Here is a 22,091-nt window from a genome sequence, read left to right on the forward strand (position 1 = left end):
GGTGATTAGTGCTGAGAAGGAGGGACCAATTCAATAGCCAGGGCCTTCCGAGTTCCCTCCCTCACCATCTGCCCCTGGATCCTGGCAACCAGTTTGGGAAAGTCCTGGACCACTCAGGAATCTGAGAGATGCTGCTCCCGTTAAACTGCTCAAAGCTTGGCCTGGCTTTGAGATGCGTTAACCTGGCCCACAGGTCATCACAGCTGCGCCTAAACAAGGACTCATCCACACGATGCCTTCTCCCAAGGAGTTTAGTTGATTTGCAAACTAGGAAAAGATTAAGAATGAGAAGATGTCAGTGAATAAATCAAGAGAAAAAGTTTGTGGGAAGCAAAAGAGCAGCTAGAGGCCCAGAGACAAGGTAAACCAGATGCATTTCAAGACTTGGGGTGGGTGGGTTTTGCACCGCGCGCACTTCGGAAACCACCCCCGGCCCTCGCTGCCTCAGGCCCAGGCTGGGTGAGAGAAGAATTTCTGTGAGCATGAATTAACAGCCTCATTTTACAGGAGGACTCCGGAGCAGGTATTTCTGCAAACCCCAAATACCTCGGCCCGGTGTGAAAAAATGTCAACTTTTCACCCCATGGGTCAGTCCCATCTGCCTCCCATCCTCCTCCAGACCCAAGAGGCGGAAGTGTCAGGACCATGTGGTCAGGGGCCCAGAAGCTGCTAGTCTAGGAGACCAGGTGCAAGCCAGCATCCCCCAAGGGGCTCTTCTGGGGAGACCACAGCAGTTGCCCTGAGTTACGTGATCTCGCCATCTTGGGTGGCAGCCACCTTGGGGATGAGCTCCCCAACCCATCGGACTCATCCTCTCTTTGGTGGCATGAGGACCGGGGCTTGCGGCTGAGACCACCGGCTCAGAGAGCTCATCTCACCCCCTTCTGGCATTTTCATGGGTCTTGTGGCTCTTATGCAACCAGCAAAACCCACGCTTCTTTTGTCAAACCCGAGGAGGGAGGCAAAGCTCGGCTCCCTCCTGCTCTTGAACTCTCCTCACCATGCTCAACCCAGAGCGCTTTCAATCCTGTGCACGACACGTGTGTGCACGCACACACACACAAGACACATTTCCTTTTCTGAGTGTAAAAAGTAATTCATCATTATAGTTATTTTGGCAAAGAAAAAACATTTATACATATTTTAAAAATTAAAAATATGTTTATATATTAAAATCTTGCTTTGGTCCCTCAAAACTATATTTTGCTCTTCTAAGTGTTTAATACATTGTGATGCCCACTTTGTAGGACATTCTGAGAGGTGATGCCAGACTCACCACAGAGGCAAAACTTTGATTCAACAGAGAGGAGACATCTCACACAGCTGCGAAGGTCACGTATCAATATTGGAATAAACACGAAAAACACCCCACGAAGTTTAAGGAACGACTAGGAAAGAAACGCGTCTCCCTTCCCCTTGCCAGGTCTCTCCTTGAACATGTCTGTGACTTTAAAAGGCCCTTAAGCAGGTGTTGACCGAGGAGAGAACCACCAAAAACAATCCCACAGCACCCGTTTGAGATGGAAAAATCTGTAATTTTCCATTTACCGCAAATAACATATTAGGAACTAATCCCTCCACAGAGAATTTAAATTCACCTCTTGGAAGGATGTTGAAAAGTGGAGACATTTCGTATTGGGTGTATTTATGTATTTATTTATTTTTAAGAATTCTTCTTGTTCTAAGGCGTTTCATCCTAAGATCGACGTGTGAAGTGAATCATCAGTGTAAAGAGGATTTTATCCCCATAACGATTGTCGCCAGGGCTGAATGAAGCCATGAAGTGGCTTTTGCAGGTCACTTTCCTAGGCTCGGTGACTACACAGCCAAAAGCTGTTTTGTTTTTCAAAGACTCAGAGCCCTTGAATTCCAACTAAAATTTATATGGTTTGCTAATTGCCTACACGTCAGGAAGGGTGAGCTTGCAATTTCCTTTCACTGTAATTTGAAATCCCATAATTAACAGTTTCTCGTCATCCACTGGGGAACCGAAGGCTTGGCAAGCTGCAGGCACGGGGAGTTAGCCCTGCAGAGGCATATAATACTGGCACAATGCTCTGTTTTGTCCTCAAAGCAATGTTTTGCTGACTCTGGCATTTTGATTTAATGAAAGACTAATAAGTCCAGAAATTCAAATTTAAGAACTGTTCTTTTATTTTTAACCACCAGGAGTAACAATAATCACTAGTTTTCCTTTAAAAAATGTAGAATTCAACTAAATTAAGTTCATAGATGTTTTCTTGGACTTCTATTAATTTGGCTTTAATGTTCTAGGTCTAAATCTTGAAACATTTATATCTCTGGTTTCAGTTAAACTAATAAAGTATTACTATATTAATAATTGCTACCCACTTTATTAAGAACTATAGACATCAAATCCTCTATATTCAGGACAAGAAAGCCATTGGGCTCTAAATACTTTTGGCAAATAAGTCCTTAAGATGTAATCGAGTATAACTTGAGGTCTGATTTAAAGCATGAATTAAAATTAAGGACACTACTTCTATTTGCAAATCATTAAAGGGCTAACTTGGAAGATAATTCTTGTGATGACATTGAAATAGGGATTCACAGGAATAAAAGGGCTTATACTCGGGGTGAGCTTCGAAATTCTTTGTGCAGATGGTGGTACCTTCAATATCACTGAGCAGTTTAATATAAACCTGCAATATTCAAGGTAACAAAGAAGCACAAAGGAAATGGCACACTCAATTAAAGCGATTCATGAGCTGCCTTGAGAGAAAGAATAATTCAGGGGAAAATGCCCTAATTTTAGATGATTTGGAGGTCTTGGATGAGCAGTTGCCTTCTCATCCAATAATATACAAACTGAGATCAATTCCGCAATTGGAATTGACCAAGGTTGAGGGAAAAACACTGATTTCTGGAGGGTAGGAGCCTGCTTTACCTCCAAGGCCCCACCAGGAGCATGCGTGATTCAAGAAGGCTTTCTGGATTGGACTGTGATTACTCAAGGCTAAGTGCTTGGGATAGAAACGTGATTAGAATGTGGGTCCCATCCTTGAAGACATTACTAACAAGGAAATTTGGACTCGAGCATAAACAGCTATATCACAAGGCAGACTCTGGTCACTGATAAAATTAATATGTAAATAAGTATCGTGGATGTGGATTCTGCTTAGGGAAGAGGCATTTAATAAATGCAAATATCAATAGTGTACTTATCAGTGGTATGAGCCTTACATCTCATGTTTTCTCAGTCCATGATTACATTCAAAGAGATGAGTAAACGCATCTTTAACCTCATTTTCTGTTTTCCTATTATTCCCTCTAAAGATTTATACTACAAAATTACAGCATTGGAAAAAAAGTGCTCTATTCAACTCTCTAAAAAAATGACAGAAACGGAAACTCATGCTTGAAGACATTGGATGAAGCTGTACAAGGCCTTTCAGTCTTATAAATGCAAAAAAAAAAAAAAAAAAGGATTGGTTCATATCCAAGCATGAAAGCTAACTCAGGACTGAATCCAAAAGCTCAGATGGTGCTAATCTGAACCCTTCCTCCCTCTTCTGTCCATCGATTCTGCCATTTCTCACCTATGTGTCTTGGTCTCAGCATTTTCCACCACAGATTGGCTTGTTCAGTGTAGCCAGAGAAGAACCCCCACCCTGCTCATCAACCCTCCTGAGAAAGGAAGCTCTTTCTGCAATCCCCCCATCAGTCCTAACGAGGGCCTCCCATGGACCCACTGGGTCCCATGCACTTTCCTTGGCATTATTGCCTGAGTGAAGGGGAATTTTTCATCCAAGTCTGGATCCTGTCTCCCCTCCTTCCGCAAGCAGTGAGGGGGCAGATCATCATGACTGAGGGGCTCATTCAGCCACAGGGGAGAGGGAAGCAGGGTCCCCAAGACAGGCGTGTGGGCAAACAGAACATCCCAAGTCCCTCCGCATGGCCCTTTGGTGGAGGAGGCAAGCTGAGACGACCACACTCTATGTACCCATCACTCTTTCTGCCAGACACCTTGCCTTCCAGACAGGAGAGACTCAAGGCAGGCGAGTCAACAGTCTGCTGATGTAAGCAAATGAGTCAGAACTCTAAACAGAACACAACTGGAGGGCGAAAATATCCCCACAGAACCAGGCTGCTTTTTGTGTTCTATGCCGTATTCTCATATCTGACATTGGGTTCTTAATGGAATAACATCTGGTCATGTGATCACTGAGCAGGGCTACACTTCAGTCTTGTCTCCCTGCCTCTGAGACCTGGTTTCAAGAACCTCCACCTCCAGATCCTCTCCTTCACATGCCATCTTACCCCAGTCAGATGCAGAAAAAGTGGCAACCCGGACATTCCTCCCTTTGCAAATTATAGGGTTTAAGAACCCAGGCACTTATAAAATTTGAGCAGAAAATGCATTTTACCATTTTTCGTGGCACAAGGCTATATAGATTCATACAAGTAAACGGTGTCCATGAGTTTAGGTCAGAACCTAATGGTATGCATGGAAAATTTTAAGAATATACTGTATGTATTTCTTATAGGCATCTCTGTCTATTTGTCTTCCTTGGTTCTATTTCATTTATCCAAATATTCTCCCTCCTCTCTCCTCATTAGTGTTCTAAAGATGGAAGACTTTAGAAAAATGAGTATCTTAAAAATCAACAAGATTTCCCTTATATCCAGTCTTCCCTCCCTCCCTTCTTTCTTTCTTCTTTCTTTCCTTCTTTCTTTCTTTCTCTCCTTCTCTTTCTTTCTTTCTTTCTTTCTCTCTTTCTTCTTTCTTTCTTCCCTTCCTTCCTTCTTTCTCTCTCTCTTTCACACCCCCCCACACACACGGCATTGAACAAGGCAAGATGAGTCCAAAAGATCTGTATAAGCCAGTAACTGATTAGCTCCTTCTATAGATGCAACCACATAGACTCAGGCAAATAAATCTCACTCAGTGATACTCTGTAATCATTTGTTTAAATCATATAGTTTCATTCTACTTCTAGAAATTGTAAAACAAAGTGTGTTAATATTAACATTTGTAAGAAAGTCGCCTAAGCCTCCGTGCTGGCTCTGAGCACACAGTTGTTGATGCAGGACGTGTGTTTTCCTGTGTAGCTGAGGCCCCACCAGGGTGTGCAGGGAGCTGAGGATGGAAGGAGAGAGGGGCCAGGGAGGCAGGGAAGAGCCAGGAGGACCTTCACTGTGCGAAACAGGAAGGCATGGAGGATAGCAGCGCAGGTCTCCTCACACCCCTTCGGTCGAGTAGGGGTGAGCAGGCCAACTTGTGTTTGACTGTACTTGCATTTGAAGACAGTTGTTGATGGCATGGAAAAGGATCATAAGCCAAGGTCATGGTCTGCTACGGAGAAGCCCCCGGCCCTTCAGTGCTCCCGCACAGCATGGTCAGAAGCAGCCTGTGGAGCCTTCCTGTGTGGGGAGCACCCCCTGTTTTGTTTCCAGATCCAATTCAGTCAAGAGCAGACCTCAGTTTAGACTATGCCCTGTTCTAGACCTGTTCCCGGGTGTGGCTTTGTTCCTCCGTTCGTGCCAGAAGATCATATGGCTGCCACCAACGGCTTGACCTTCGTCGAGCTGGGGCTCATTCCAATCCACCAAGGAAATGCACACCCTACTTCACCTGCATAAAGCCCCGTGCCGTGTACTGATGTTACCCCCAGAATCGCAGGTGGAGGAATTGGATGGTGCTAAGGTCACGTGTAAAGAACACATAGTTAAGAAGACTTTCTAGTTCAAAATCCAAGCCCTAAACCCCAAGCTCCCCCAGCTTCATAACCTTGAGAAGACGATTACAACACAACTTCACTGCGTGTCCCCAAAGTGGAGATGCTTGACCAGACATCCTCTACATCTTCCGTGCCTGGCTCAGGACATCTTGCACTATAACATGATGGACAAATGAATAAGAAATAACCTAGAGATGTGGTTGAGGATGAACCCTTCTGATCTTCTTAGCTTCCAGCATCGTCTTCCCTTGTGGTCCCTCCAGGCTTCACCATGAGGGAAGGGGGCGACCTCGGGGTCCTGCATCCACCATGGCTGGGGGGATGGTGCTTGCTGCCCAGCCTTTGTGACCTGTTGAGGGTATGATTTCAGGAAGGCGGTGGAGCTTTGGACAACAGTCTTCCCTGGAGCCACATGAAGGACTGTCACCCACATCACGCTCCACTGCTCAGGGATAAAGTTAGATTCCGTGGCATTCCCTGGGCTGACTTGCTGTGAGCCCGACCTCAGAACTATCTCTACCCCTCCTAACAGCACGTGACTCATGATCAGTCCTGGTTCAGGAAAGATGAGCTCATGATGGAAGGCACTTAGCAGCGTGTCTGGCACTTGGTGGCTTGGGGAGAGTCCAATAAATGTCAGATGTTGTTTCCCACCATAAATCAGGTCATGGTTTCAGGTGCATGCTGCATGCTCTGTCTCGAGACCCTGCGTTAAATGAAAATTAAGAGAATGCTAACTTGGGAAACAGTTTAAATACTTAAGACATGAAGATGATATCTGTATTAAACTCAAATCACTGGTATGCATAGGATTTCCATGTAACTTCCAAGAGACAATTGTAAGTATGTTCAACATTATTAGAAGTCTAAACAGCCCCAAACACACACACACACACACACACACACACACACACACACACACACACATCACCAGTAGTAGATGGATGAATCATGCTTGAATTAATATACCTTGGAAATGAGCCTCAGTGGAGTAGGCTGGGGTCAAACACAGCAGAGAGCGAATAGCTGGCACCAAGTGCATCTTCACAGAGATGAGCTATCCTGTTGTCATATTGTTAGTCCTGGAGAAAAGCCACCTGTGGGGAAAACGACTAGACACTCAGCTGAGGGTCTGAGATTGTTACCCTGAGAGGGCAGACAAGCTGTGAGCCAGGACAGTTAGAAACCTTGTCGCCCAGAACACGTGTCCCCAAGAACGAGCAGTGTCCTGGGCAAGGAAGCTGCAGGATGCCACGGTCATCAGAGATGGCATCAGCCACTGCCAATCCTGCACAGCTGGGGATCCAGAGACTTGAAGGGCCCAGATGGTGCCCGGAGAGAGGGGACAGCACACAGGGCTCTGCGTGTCCCCAAGAGCAGCTTCCTAGGCTCTGTCAAGGTGCAATTCCAACCTGGGGCAGTTGTGGCTGAGGAGGGCACCCAGGAATAAAAGGAAAGGAAAGAACAAAGCAGCCACACCTCCTGGCTGACAGTTCATGGTTCAGGGTGATGGGCGGGAGGCAGAGGCTGGCCAGGCTCTGAACTTTCCTTTGGCCCCAGGATCTGTCCCTGACCCCCCCGTGCAGGGATGGGGGCCTCGCTAGAGGGCGAAGGCCTTCCCACCCTGGGATCCCCACTAGTCCACCGGAAGGTCTGGGTCGCTGCATCTCCTGCCCTCACACCATCCTGTCCTCCCCTCCTCTGGCTGCTGCCCCTGCTCCCACTCTGTCCTCCCCCCTCCCTGCTCTTCCAAACCCAACAACCCAGGAAAGGTGGGCAGGTACTCTCCTCCGTGGGGACAACTGCTCCCCATGTGATGAACCAGCGAGAGGTCCCTCCCTCCACCCACAATTACTTCCAGAAATAACAGACTCATAGGACTGTGTGTCTCCAAGGAATGAAAATGGAAAAGTGAACTCCCTTGTGACAGTTCAAGACCAGTAGCTGCACTTATAGGAACAACTTCTGAGCAACATCGTTTAAAAATAACTCAGGAAAATGCATGCCTGTGACCTGCCTCTTCCAGACCCTTCCCCAGCCAGGCGGGTCCCAGGTCTTGGCTGGCAGGGCTGACAGCCTTCAGGGTGGCCAAGGGGGGGCCTCACGATACCACTGATCCAAGGTGGGGACCGAGGCTGCCTCCCTGAGGCCCGAGATCGGAGCAAAGCAAACTTATAAACTGTCCGCTGCTGCTCAGAAGGGTCCAGCCTAGGCCCCTTCTGTAAACACACACTCCTTTTTATCCCTGCCTTCTGCCTTCTGCCGCAAACGTTTTCACTTCTGCTGGAACAATTATAAGGTGGACTTTGATTTTTATTTTTAAAAACCCTCTCTCATGTCCCTTTTGAAATGCCCCCTCAAAAGTGAAAAGCTGCTGTTTCCTTGACCTGTAACCAGTTCGAAGGAGCGTAAAGGTGTTGGTTGGGCCCGTGTGTGGACGCCCAGCATCAGTCCAGGGACCTAGTGGTGCAGCCCTGCTCCCCGTGGAGCAGAGGAGTTTCTTCAGGTGCTGGCGGCTCCAGAAATGCTGTTTACAAATCATTAATGAGGTGACCGCAGCTCTTTTCACTTGCTCACCCCTTTGAACTGCACCCTTAAATGGAAACACAAGAGCGGAGCGAAGAAGCCCACGACAGCCTCATTATCGGGGCCACACAAACACTGGCATGCGGGGTTTATATTAACCTCATCCATTAGGACAGGGGGAGGGAGGGGGGGTCAGGGCCGGGAAAGCAGTGGCTGGAGTTGCCCCCAAAACGTCCCTGCGCTGGACGGGCCCTGTCTTTCTGCACAGTGAAAGCCCCTTTCAAAGCCCAGCCTTGGGAGTGGCGCAAGAACTGGAAGTCACTGCATTCTCTGAATGAAATAAATGTCTCTTTTTAAGTCCTATAAGGTTTGTGTAAGTTCCCTCAGTACAGCATCATTAGGATTCCGCAGGGAAGATGCATACATTAGGCGACACTGTGTCCCTTTTGTGTTCTAAACATCAACCCTCTCCTGCCACTGGTGGAGTTTAAAAGCTTAAACAAAGTGAGGGCTCCTGCTGGGGAAAGGAGCTGCCGGCCACTGAAGCCACCTTTGTGTTTGGGAGCCTCATTTGCATAAGCAGCATGTTGTCCCTGGGAGGGCAGACGCTCCAGCCCTCCGTTCCTGCAGAGAGGGAGAGACAGAGCGTTGTATTCATTTTGTTCTTTCATTACACACTAAAACATCTCTTGGATGACCGAATTTCCCAACTACACACAAATACGACCCAGGGGAGATGTGCTGCTATTTGTGTGGCTCAGACGCGTCTCTGCCTGGGACAAGTGACTTTATCCCAAGACTTTCCTCTTCCCACACTGGCTCCCAGCTGCTCCCCTGGAAGGCATAGGGGATGCTTGTCCTCATAAACAGCCCAGGAAATCCAGGGGAATGTGAGGGAGTCTTAGACTGCGGTTCTGGTCTGTTTTCACCTTGTTTTCTCAGCTTTGATGAGACTTAAACACCGCATCATGGGTTGAACAAGTGGTCAGGGAGATTTAGGACCGCACGTAAATTGTCAGACTTGAAAGCCTCATTTCAAGTTGTATTATGTTCTCCCTTTCAGGTTCGCAGAGATTTTTCTTCCTCACGTTCTAATAGTTTGCATCTTTGCCCTCCAGCCGTCAAGAGATTTCAAGTGTAACCGGAGCGCCCTTAATTTGGAGGGAAAGAAGGGCTGCGGAGCCCTACTCATGCACATTGATAAAATTCCTGATATAATTCTTAATTTGCAGGAAGTCGTCCAGATCTCTGGAGATGGAGTGAGGATCTCTTTGCTTGGATCCTACCACTGCCCTGCCTGTCTCTTTGATGGAACTGCACCAGCGGTGTCTCTGGAACTAGAAAGAGAGAAATTCAATTCATGCATGGCTTGACATTTCATGTCCTGGGGTAGATTCAAGTAGGTTAGCGTATGAGGGCTTCTGGGAAGCTAAAGTTTTAAGTAAAACATTATGCAATGAGTGTACATGCAGAAATGTTTCCCTGGCCAATTCTAACAGCCAAATTTGCATTATTTTTTTAATACAGAAGAGGATTTATTTGAGTTCCAATTTTTAAAGACTTTACTTCTGGGGTTTGGACAGGAGGAAGGGGTTCAGTTTAGAAAATGTATTGGTCATTCACGAACATTCTCAGAACTCTCCTCTCAAAAAAAAAAAAAAAAAAAAATCAAGGAAAAAAAGCAATCAAAAAGCCCTTAATCTGTTTTATGGTTTTGCAGGAAAAGCATTGTTTTTATACATGGGAAGACAGCATTCTCCTAACCATTTCAATTTAGTTTACAAGTTTGAAGTGTAAAAGTAACCTTAACCTAAAGTCTTTATACATAAAGTCTAAATAATCAGGAAAAATGCACCACAAAGCTGGCATTCTGCACTTGATTAAAATGTTTACATATATAGTTCGTACAAGCTGATGAAGCCATATTTAATTAAAATGCTATATAAAATTTCTTTGTAAAGATGCCTATCCTGTTTTGTACACATATCTGTTCACCTTTATTTAGTATTATCATATATGTGTTATTTTTTTCTATTTTATTAAATGTAGTCCAGGCATGAAACTTTATGATACAGAGAAAAGATGCTGCTGTGGCATGTGTTTTAGGAGAGGGTGTAAATCCCTGTTAATGTATTACTTGAATCACACACTTGACATAATTTAACCTGGACCGCATTCTCCCAGCGTGTAAGTTAACACCTAGGTGTAAGGTCATGCGTGTGCACACTCTGTGAAACAGAGCACGGAACAGCAAACACGCTCCACGCTGTTCCCCGCTGCTAGACCTCCCGATTAACACAGACAGCTCGGCCGTGTCAGTCAGTGGCTGTCCTCATCCATCAAGGGGCTGTGTGGAGCCGAGGCCAGGTGTCTGGACTGAGCCCAGTGTGCTGTCTTCCCAGGGGTGGAAGAAGACCTGGCAGGGATAGACTAAAGGGAACGGTTCCCTGATGTTTACACTCATCTTGGGTCAGCTAATAAAGTTCAGAAGTGTGCACGCTTCCAGTCTCCCAAAAGGTTTTACTAATTGGGGGGGAGGGGTTCAACCTCAATAAACTACTTATTGATATTTTAAAAATGCAATTTGCATTATTTCACAGAGGATGGTTATGGATTGAGAATTATTTTTTTGAGTAATTGAGCAATTTTTCTCTTTCTTCCTTCCACAAATAATTTTGCACACATCAAATATATACTAACTTGAACTAATAAGAAATACAGGGCTTCCCTGGTGGCGCAGTGGTTGAGAGTCCGCCTGCCGATGCCGGGGACGCGGGTTCGTGGCCCGGTCTGGGAAGATCCCACATGCCGCGGAGCGGCTGGGCCCGTGAGCCATGGCCGCTGAGCCTGCGCGTCTGGAGCCTGTGCTCTGCAACGGGAGGGGCCACAACAGTGAGAGGCCCGCGTACCGAAAAAAAAAAAAAACACTCTGAGGATACAGAAATGAATTGATTGCTAGGTTGAACACAAGCGTTTACCTTTACTCTTTCCTCTTCTTCTGATACAAAAAGGTATAAAGTTCAGAAGATGGAAGACAAAGTCAACGAAACATTGGAAGGGAAATGGATGAATGCTGTTCCATTACCTTTGCTGCATGACTAGCTACCCCAAGTGGTGATGTATAACAACAAACCTTTGATTGTGCTCCCAGATTCTCTGGGCAGGAAACAGGAAGCAATGGCTTGTCTCTGCTCCATGGTGCCAGGAGCCTGACCCTGGAAAATCTGAAAGCTTGGGGTGATGGAAGGCTGGGGGCTGCCTCATCCCATATGTGGTAGTGAATGCTGGAACCTCAGCTGGCCTGTTCATTTGGACCTCCTACGTGCGGTCTCTCTGTGCTGTCTGAGCTTCCTCTCAGCATGGCAGTCCCAGGATGATCAGACCTCTTACCTGGAAACGCCTGGCTCCATAGGTGAGTTCCTCTGCAAACAATGCTTAAATTGTATCTCCTTTTTTGACCCAGTCTTGGCATTCACGTAGCATCATTCTGCTACGTTTTCTTAGTTTGACACAATGCATAGGTTCAGATTCAAGGGGAAGAGAATTAGGGTCCACCTAGTAATGTGGGAGTGACCAAGTTCTGGGAGGGCATGTGGAATAAGAGGTATTATTGTGGTCACCCTTGAAGAAAATCATCTGTCACAAATGGTAACAGATACACCTCACCAGAGAGAGTTGGAGCATAACTGCTCCAGAGTTGGGAGGGAAGGGTGATGGCTGTTTCTTGCTTCAAAGCCTGGTGGGTGCAGGCAAAGTAGGTACCAGCTACTTCTGAAGGTAGAGTGAAGAGGGTCCTGAAAATGAGCCCATCTTTATAAGGAGCATCTGTGCCCCCAGATTCCTGCCCATCCATGCACAGTCAGGGACAATCCTCTCCGCTCAGGCAGCACAGAGGAGGGGCTGACACTGGTCATGATTCTCTAGGCAACAGGAGGTCAATACCTGTACCAACTGTACCCAAACTGGAGATTAACAGAAGTTTGCATCCCCAGATATGAAGATCCATGGCTTCTTCTTCATCAGCTCCCCTGATTCAGATTTTCTTCCCCAGAAAATACGGACGGTTTCTTTCTGAAGGATCAGGCTGAAATAGGAGAAAAGACACACAGATGCTGGTATATGGATATTCCTAGTAAAACAGACCCATCCATACTCCATTACCACCAAATAAAACCACCAGTCAGTAGGCTCCACTCTCCATCCAGAGCCTGCAAAGACTTCTCATGCCCCTCTCTAAAATATGAATGAAGCACCAAGAAGCGCTGGACACTCAGTGACAGCCAGAGACCAGAGTAAACAGGGAAGAAAGGAACATGAGGTGAAGAGTGACAGAGAAGGGAGGAAAAGACGCCTCAAAGAAGACTTTTCATCCATAAACTTAGAACCAGATGCCATACAAATAAACATTTAAGAAACAAGAAAATGTTCTGGAAAATTAAGATATGTAATATATTAATATGTTTATATGTGAATTATATGTAATCTACAAATAGGTTTAAGTTTATATATAATATATAAATTATACATATGCATGTGGGAATTAAAAAGAAAACCTAAGATAGGGAAAAATTGTGAAAATATTTCATACAGTAGACCAAAATACAAAGAGAAGGGAAATGGGAGAAAAAGAATGAGAGAATTCGAGGATCAATCCATGAGTTCCATCATCTAATAAAAACTGAAACAGAGCAGTGGGGGATAAGAAACAAGAAAGTTAAAGAACCTACAAGATTGTATCAGATTCCACTTAAAGATGCTATTGATTATCCAGAAGAGGAAATGATTTTTTTAAAAAGCTTCAGACACACACATTGTTATATAATTTCAGAACTCTGGGAATAAAAAGAAGATTCTAAAACAGTCCAGAGGTGGGAGAAATGATCCAGCATGACCCTGGTGGATAAAGAAGGAGCATGAGCAGGGGTCTGAGTGAAACTCTTATCTAGAATATTCTATACCCAGCTCTACTAGTCATCAAGTGTGAAGGAAAATTAAAGGCATCTTCAGACATCTGAGATTTCGACAAATTGGCACTACTGCCAGCTATACATGGAGTACAAGTTCCCCCCAAACAGGTATGTGAATCAAGAAAAGGGAAACAACCTTCAGGAAAGGGGTCCAGTGCGGGAAGGAAGCAGAGACAACTCCTGAAATTCCAGGATGAGCATTGAATGGGTCCAGAGAGAAGTCTAGGCTGGAGCAAGGAGGCAGAGGGTTCCAGAGGGAGGAACATAGTGGGACTGATTTTATTTTTTTTTTTACTTTAATCTATTTTGAGAGGAGTTTGACAAATCTTGACAACTTTGTACCCAACGAATAAAGCATATAAAAATCCTGACAACTCAAGAAAAAGCAGAGAGGCTGTGTAAACAAGTCAGTATAACCATAGTATATACTGAGTCTTAGCTGGGAAGAAAACACCAAATGCTGCTTTAACCAAATGTGAATTACAATGATATTGAAAGTATACATTAGAAGGAAAGTAGGGTGAGAGAAGGAGGTTGAGGCATAAGTGAAATAAATTCTAATCTTTCATATGAGATTAATAGATAAGGTCTAAGGTCTAATTATTTCCCCAGGAACAGTTTATGTCTGAATTGAAAGCCATATATATATATATATACACACACACACACACACACATTTATATGTGATTGTGTGTGTGTGTATATGTATGTATATATATATATATATATATATATATATATATATATTCTATATAACCAAAGGATTATTTCTGTGCTAAACCAGGTGTAAGAATCTCACCACTTCTGAAGAAGAGACTTCTTTACATGGGCAGTAAATAATTTGATTTCAAAGGAAAAATAGCTGATTCCTGGATATGCATACACACATATATACATACACACATATGTACATACATGCATGCCCGCATACATAAATACACATTTTCCTTCATTTAAGATTAGTCTCTCCTTTTCTTATTGAATCCAGGGTTAAAGAGAACCAGTCTAGAGGGAAGACACACTGTTCGCTTCCTGAAGTTAGCTCTGAAAATTTCCCAGGGAGTTCAGTTCAGCCTGAAAGATACAGAAAAGGAACCCAACAAATTTGAGGCTGGTGTGTGCAAGTTCACGTAATTCCTAGGCAAAAGAATGAGATTTGACTAGAATCTGCATAACAGAAGTCTGGATTCACCATCTTCTGCAGACTGCCTGGATGGATGTGGTTTCGACAAGTGTGGATAAATTCTAGAAGGATGAAGAAGGTACATTGTCTTCCAGTCAATTCAACTGGTGGAGGCTTCCTTACTTTTAAGACAACTTATGATACTGACCTGCAGTCATCTCATTTTTAGGTTATTTCTGATGCAAGCAGAAATGGAGCAATCCTGATTTGAGAGCTAGTTTTGTTGTTGGTGGTAGTGTCATCCATTTAAGATTTTTCATTTGAGTATCACTTAAGTTTAACTTTGACCAAATTCAGAGAAAGACAATAGCCTGATTATTCCTCAAAATCATTAAATGAGGAGCTATTAACTGTTAGAAGCAAATCACACAGCCTATCCTCTAACTTACTGAGTACATTCTTCGCAAATTCTCCCTTCCTGCTTTTAAGGCCCAAAGGCATTTTTTTTTTTTTTTTTTTGTGGTACGCGGGCCTCCCCCTGCTGCGGCCTCTCCCGTCGCGGAGCACAGGCTCCGGACGCTCCGCGGCACGTGGGATCCTCCCGGACCGGGGCGCGAACCCGGTTCCCCTGCATCGGCAGGCGGAAGCGCAACCACTGCGCCACCATGGAAGCCCCCCAAAGGCATTTTTGAGTTACCATTTCAAAAGACCCTAAATCTTGGTAGTTTTTAGGGTGGGGGTTGTTTTTAGGAATCGTGAGGTTTCCTACTAAGTAGGAATTCAGTTTCAAAAGGCCTCAATTTAATTTCAAAATGATGTGTACTGTTTCCCCCCTCAGAGAAAACAGGACTAGAGAAAGAACTCAGAACAAGCGGCAAGGGGGTCTGATTTTCCCTTCTGCCCTGCACCATCGGTGCTGCCTCTTCCAGTGGACACTGCCTTTCCATGCACAGTCCGTTCCCCTCTGCTGGTAGCCCTGCCTGCAGCCCTGGGGACCATTCCCTCAACTGAGATGAGCAATCTAGGAGACGAGGGGTCCAGGGTGGGGGACCCACCTTCCACTCTGGGCTTCACTCCCAGTCAGCATTTCCCAACCAGTGTGTCCAGGACAGACCCCGGGAGATGCAACCTGCTGGGCTTGGACTATGAGACAGATGGCGGGGCCAACAGGAGAAGGGCCCGGGGCCGCAGCAGGTATCCTGTGTGCACCTGGGGCTGGATGTGAGGCCACCATCAAGGAGGAAGAGCTGAAAATCAAGGAGGGGGTGATTCCACCCTTTGTGAACTCCAGTTAAACCTCATCCACAGTTCAAGAGCTAGAAAGTTCTTACCCCCTTTCTCTCTTCAGCCAGATTGAGCTGGAGTTTTACCTGCAACCATAAGGCTAATAGAATTCCCAGACACCACCCCCTTCCATTCCGGTGAGTCTCTAGGTCCTTGTAGACCCTACCTTAGAGGAAGGCCCATCCCGTTCAGCAAACAGGCGAAGAGTAGATCCATGGGGTAAAATCAGAAGCAGTGAAAGTTGAATTTAAGTTTTTGGTCCATTTACATCGTTATGGAGTAGCAGAGCTACTAAGAGCTTTCTTGAGAATCTTCAAGAAAACAGAAAAAAATATGTCCTTTCCCTGTGGTTCTGAATATTCCCATCTTTGACCACAAAGAACCCCTTCCTGTGGCTCCTGTCTTGTTCTGATACACCTCCAGGAGTCCTTAAAGCTTCCTTACTTGGCACAAACCGTGTCCCAGCCTCATCTTTTAAATCAGTTTCCCCACACCTTGAATCAGCTGTTTTTCCAAGAATTCCTGCTGGTGACGCAGAGGGTGGCTTTGTTACATCACAGCTGCTCAGGATGTCTACTTCCTGCTGCCAGGCTGGCATGACATCTAGGTCTCTTCCATAAACAGAGCTGGAAGGTACCTCTCCTTGAAAAGAAAAAAAAGATCACATAAGAAGTTCATGAGAATACTTCCAATTCAAATTTTATATTACAGGACTTAACTTTTGATGTTATCATTCTATTCCTTTTCTCTTTACTAAGCATTAATATGTTTCTATAGCGTTAATATCATTACATAATTATTTATTCCACAGCATGCACGTGCACATGGTTTCAAAATTTTCAGGAAATGCCAATGTTAGTACAAAGAGTAAGACGATCGAGTGAAGTCTATATTTTCTATGCACTTCCATTTGGCCTTAGAAAATATTCTAGTTAGCGTTCCCTCAAAATATTGCTCTCTTAAAATCAGTCAATTTATTTGTCAACTCTAGGGCAATTGAAATGATTCTTTTCTCTCTATGGTTATGTAACCAACTTGTCACACAGTGAGGGTCATTAACTTCTTTTGTGTCTAATTATAAAATACTTGGAATATTACATTTTACGAGGTGGTTATTGTCTAATTCTTGGTAGGATGCATTTGATTTCCTTTAATTTAATAATATGCGTTAATGCTTCCTTTCAAGGTTGTAAATTTGAAAACTTTGTAAATTAATTTTATGAAACATTCTAGGTTTATGTATTCATTAAAGCATGTTGTTCAAAGTGACAACCGTTTAAAGGATATTTCCAGAATAAATACTTGACCTTAGTATTTTCAATGAAAGAAAAAGACAACTATTTTAAAAGAGTAGAAAAAATAATGCCGCGCAAGATTTACAGTCCCAAGAAAATGCAGTTAAAGCCGCATCATTACATTTTTAATAGATGAATCATCCTCCTTAGATTTAAGGGAAGAGACCAGGATAGAACTGGAACTCTTGGGTGACTCACTTGGATTTCCCTTATTTGTCTTAAGTATATCCAATTGCTCATATATCATTCTTCAGTGCAGTTCGCGTGTGTGTGTGTGTGTGTGTGTGTGTGTGTGTATCTGTGTTCTGAGCTTTTTTGATTAATTTAACCAAATTGTAATCAGTCTTCAAACCAAGTACATCACTAGATTGAGTTGCCCAATCGGGTGTTCTCAACCTTTCGTGAGGTCTCAGACCACGTGCTGAACATTTGGATTCACTAACAACTCACACATGTGCCTGTAGGCATGCTCATTCTTTAGGGACAAAAGTTTTTGTTCTGATTGTTTCTCAAGTGAATGGCAAATTCCTCTCAAGGATTTGGAGATTTGGAAATCAATGGTTCTCTTCAAGTAACCAGAAATTGAGATGTGTCCACTTCAGTAATGTACAATGTCTGATTCTTGTTTGAATTCCACCAGTATTTTTAATAATCTCTATTCCGTGTGGATTACTATAGCCTTTCACCATATTGCCCTAACATTTGGAATTTGACAATTACATCATTCATTTGTTCTGGAGCTTCCTATATTGGAAATAAGGTGCATTGCTTCAATATCATGGCCTCCTTCTGATGTGTTTGGCCTGGCTTAAAATTAAGGAGCTAGCATTTTCTCCCTTCCTTCCCCATTGCTCCAAAATGTATCAGCTGTTACTGAGTGCCCCGTAACTGTGTTTCCAACAAAGATTACACAGATAGTTCTGTCCAGCTACATGTCCTGCAGGGCTGTTCTGTGGTCTTCTGATCAGTAAAAATGTAATAACATTTTCACATAGTCAATATTTAATTCTGTAAATGCAACTGGTGTAATCTGGGTTATTAACCACATGGTGATTTATGATAGAGGGCACACAGTGTTGGGGGCAGAGCGGTGGGATGGTCCTCTGGTGACAATAAAAAGGTTATAAATTTCATAGCTCTGCCTGAGCAATGTATTTAAGTCCTGTATTAAGTATAGCTTTTTATAAATTTTAATGATCCATGTTATTAATGGCACTGTCATCATCACCGCCTATATGAGACTACAGTCCTTGTTTTTTTCTTTTGCTTTTCCATCAGCTGAAGGTCTTGCGAAAAAAAAAAAGCTCTTATTAGCAATTTGCCAAAAAAAAAAAATCTTTAAGAGTTATAAGCCTATCATTGTTTCCCTGAACTGCGAAGTCTGTGAGTGGTGGTTTGCATAAAGTTTTATGACCAAGACACAGGTTGGGCTAATTGGATAGAGCACAATGGGTGCTCTATAATGTTTACAAAAGCCAAGTCAATATGCAGAAATAAAACCAGGGCCATATCAAAAAGAGAAGCTTATATATGGAAATTGTCCTTCTCCTCGGCCCCCTGTTCACTTGCTGACAGCCCATTTGCCTTCCAGCTCAGCGTGGGAGGGTACACACATGCGTGCCCAACTGGAACTCAACATGCTTCCAGGCAAACTCACTACCCATATCAACGCCCTTTCCAACTTCATGAATAATGCCTGCAGACGGAGAGAAAGCAGCATTTAGGACACGGTCTCGGCGGGGCAAGGGGTTCTCAGCTGGTGGGTTTGGCAGTGCTTCTTATATTCAGACACCGTTTTTTAAAACCAGATGTTCACAAAGCAATCCTAAACAGGCAAAACAGGTTTTGGAAATTTTTCCAAAGATTCTTCCTCCAGGCCACGTAATGCAGTTAGGGAATGGGCTGTTTCCAGTTACCTGTTTTTGGTGTCAATCCATTCCACCGTTTTTCCTCCAAAGATTATGCAGCCAAAGGAAGTATGATGAAGAAAGGGACAAAACAAACACACAAACAAAAAACTGTCTAATGCACAATATTTTTGGTCATTTTTTATTATACAAAATACTAATTTATTGTGGTATAACTTTATCCCAATCAAATTTTCAGGGGGCAAATTCTTTAATGATTAACCTTTTTAAACTGTTAAATAGTTTATTTATATAGATGACACAGAAAGTTTCTGAAATCTTTATTTTGTGCTTACTCTCAATTTTGAACTGGAAAATAATGTCTACACGTTTTTAATCAGAAGGTACAAATTAGGGCTATTAGGGAAGACTTTTTATTACGACTTTAGAGAAATTTTAGTTTTAGATTTTTTTTTTTTGTTTTTTGGTTTTTGGGTTTTTTTGCTTATTATCTCTGTCACCTAAAAGGAAATAATCATATGATGAGCCATGAAAGTGATGTATTGGAATTTGACCTATATTTTCCAGCCATTTTTCTCTTCTCCTCATGGCTAAAGTTGAATCTGAGATAAGGCAGGTGAGAATCTGGGATCATTGAAAACACAAAGGGTTCTTTTCTTTTTTTATTAATTTTTATTAGAGTATAGTTGATTTACAATGTTGTGTTAGTTCCTGCTGTACATCAAAGTGAATTGGTTATACATTGGAATATTACTCGGCCATATAAAAGAAAGGGTTCTTTTCTTTTCACTACTTTTTTCCTTCCGTTTCCCCTTTTGTGGTCCCTCTCCCTCTCCCCTCGTCTCTCTCCTGCCCCTTTTCCTTCCTCTTTACACACACAGGAAACCCAGCTGAGTGTGCTTCGCTTGCTGGGTGATTTGTGACTGAATGATATTCAGGACCCCAATGTTCCCTCTTCCTCCCCTTTGCTCCACCTGCATTAACTGCGGGATTCAAGCAGACTTGCTCCTAATTTTCCTTCCCTGATTCTTCACCTCCACATCATGGCAAATCCCCACAACAACGCCTATGGCAAGACATCTTTTCTTTCCCTCACATTTGGATTCTACAAGTCGCCAGGACTTGGATGCTGAATGTCCAGCCCAAATTACCTTTTCAAACCATTGGACCGAAACCATAAATCGCTAAGCACTCTCCAAGGCAAGCCCTGTCACATCCCAAAGAATGCTATTTATTTTGTGCTGTTCCTCAGGTCTGGATGTGGGGTAGCCTTCACAGGTAGCCTCCTGCCCACTGGCCACTGGATCCCCATATTCTGCCACCTTATGTGGGCTCCATCCCACCCACCACGTGCCCAGAATGACTTGACTGCACCACCGCAAAGACACCTTCTGTGTGTTGCTTTGCTTCTCTGCTGAACTAGCATGCCTACAAGACTGTGAATAACAGTTACTAACTTGAATTTGGGGCCAAAAAATGGGTAGGGAAATTGAAAGAGGGACCCACCTTAAAAATGCTAACGTCTAGGGGTCACAGAGAGTCTGAGTCATGAGGACATTCCTAGTCAATCCATTCTTTAGAGGAACTAGGGGAAACCCTCTTTTCCTTGACTATTAGGGGTCAAGAAACTGTCTAATTAAATATGGGATTTAGTTTTCAGATTTGTCACTCCCTCCAGAATGATGAGTAGGCTAAGTGATTTCTAACAGTGTAAGATTTAATTAAGATAGCCTAATAAACAAAAAAGTTTAATGAATAGTACAATCATCTCTGACACCCACCATATACAATCTCTATTTAATTATTGAAACAAATATGGAAAAATGTTAACTGTGTCTTTATATACAAATATGCCTGAGTAGAATATTAACTTTGTCATAATTATTATATTTTATTATTGCCATTTATACCAGTAAGTCTAAAGCATTACTCCTGAGTAAATTAAAATAACTCCTTATTATATAGTCTCAGGCAATGCCCAGATCTCTCTAACCATCACTCAGTTGTATGACAGCATATTTTTCTGTGAGAAATGCAGTCAAGATTCATACATCATTATGCCCTTTAATCTCACTTGATCTAGACTGTTACCTATTTCCTCCTGACATTGGTTTTCTAATGTCAGCCATGGAACACTCTACTCTGTGTTTTGTCTTGTGGTTGCCATTTAACTTGTGACTCCATCCCCTGTATATCCCATAATAACCTGAAAGTTCTGGCCAGTGGTCCATCAGGGTCAGGTGAGACACTTGTGTTAAGAACTCTTTGGCAGCTACATGCTTCCCATTGCACCACATCAAACATGTAATGCCAAGTGGTTTCATCTTTAGTGATGCCAATCTTGAAGATCATAACAGACTGAACTCTCCATTGTAGGTGCATTTTTTTTTCATTAGCAATTTACAGCAGCCTTGGTATTCACTGACAAGCTTGGCCTGTATCAGTTGCTCTCGGGGATTACAGCATGGTGATTTTCTAATCCTGCTATTCTTTTTTATTTATCAGAGAGCATTGCTCTATAATGAATTTTTCTCCATTAACTGGGGAGGAGCTACTTTTCCTCTTAAAAGAAAGAAAGAAGGAAACAGACATGACAACATTCATGCTCTTTACCTTTAATTATCAATTTTCACAGCATGGTTTTGGGGTAACAGTAAACTCCAAAGTGAGCAAACTGAGAAAAGGAGTCCCCCTCCTTCTCACTCTTTTTCGCTTTCCTCAGATACTATGGGTCCAAATTTTGTTTAAATAATCACTTGCAATTATTTTACATTTTGATGGCAAAATTATTCAGTTTAGCTGTTGATCACCCCATCCATCCAGCTTCAGGTCTTTTTCGTATGCTAGCATTAGTTTTTCTGGCACAAGACATCCAGGCTCATTTTGTAAATTGCCTACCTCAGACCTGGAATCATCCCTTCCTACAAGGATCCCTGCTTTCATTTAATGGGCGATTGTATTTGGAAACCAAGAGGTGGGCACAAAGTATCCTCATTGCTACTGGTTGCCACAGGTCCTAGAATTTGCAGTGCACAGAATTAGAAACATACAAATAAAATTGTAAGCATGTTATAATATATACAACTATGATTTAAATTGGCAATATTTTATTACTGTCTTGAATTTTATATTTGTATCTCTTTTCCCTTAGATTGAAAGTCATGGTTTCTATTATTTATTGCTTGTCTTTGCCCAGAATATATAAAAAGTTTGAAAAAATCATAACCACTGTTAATATGGTCAATAAAACCAACGAGTGAGTGGGCTTCCCTGGTGGCGCAGTGGTTGAGAGTCCGCCTGCCGATGCAGGGGACGCGGGTTCGTGC

The sequence above is a fragment of the Physeter macrocephalus genome, chromosome 8, assembly GCF_002837175.3.
Source record: "Physeter macrocephalus isolate SW-GA chromosome 8, ASM283717v5, whole genome shotgun sequence".
Lineage (NCBI taxonomy): Eukaryota > Metazoa > Chordata > Mammalia > Artiodactyla > Physeteridae > Physeter > Physeter macrocephalus.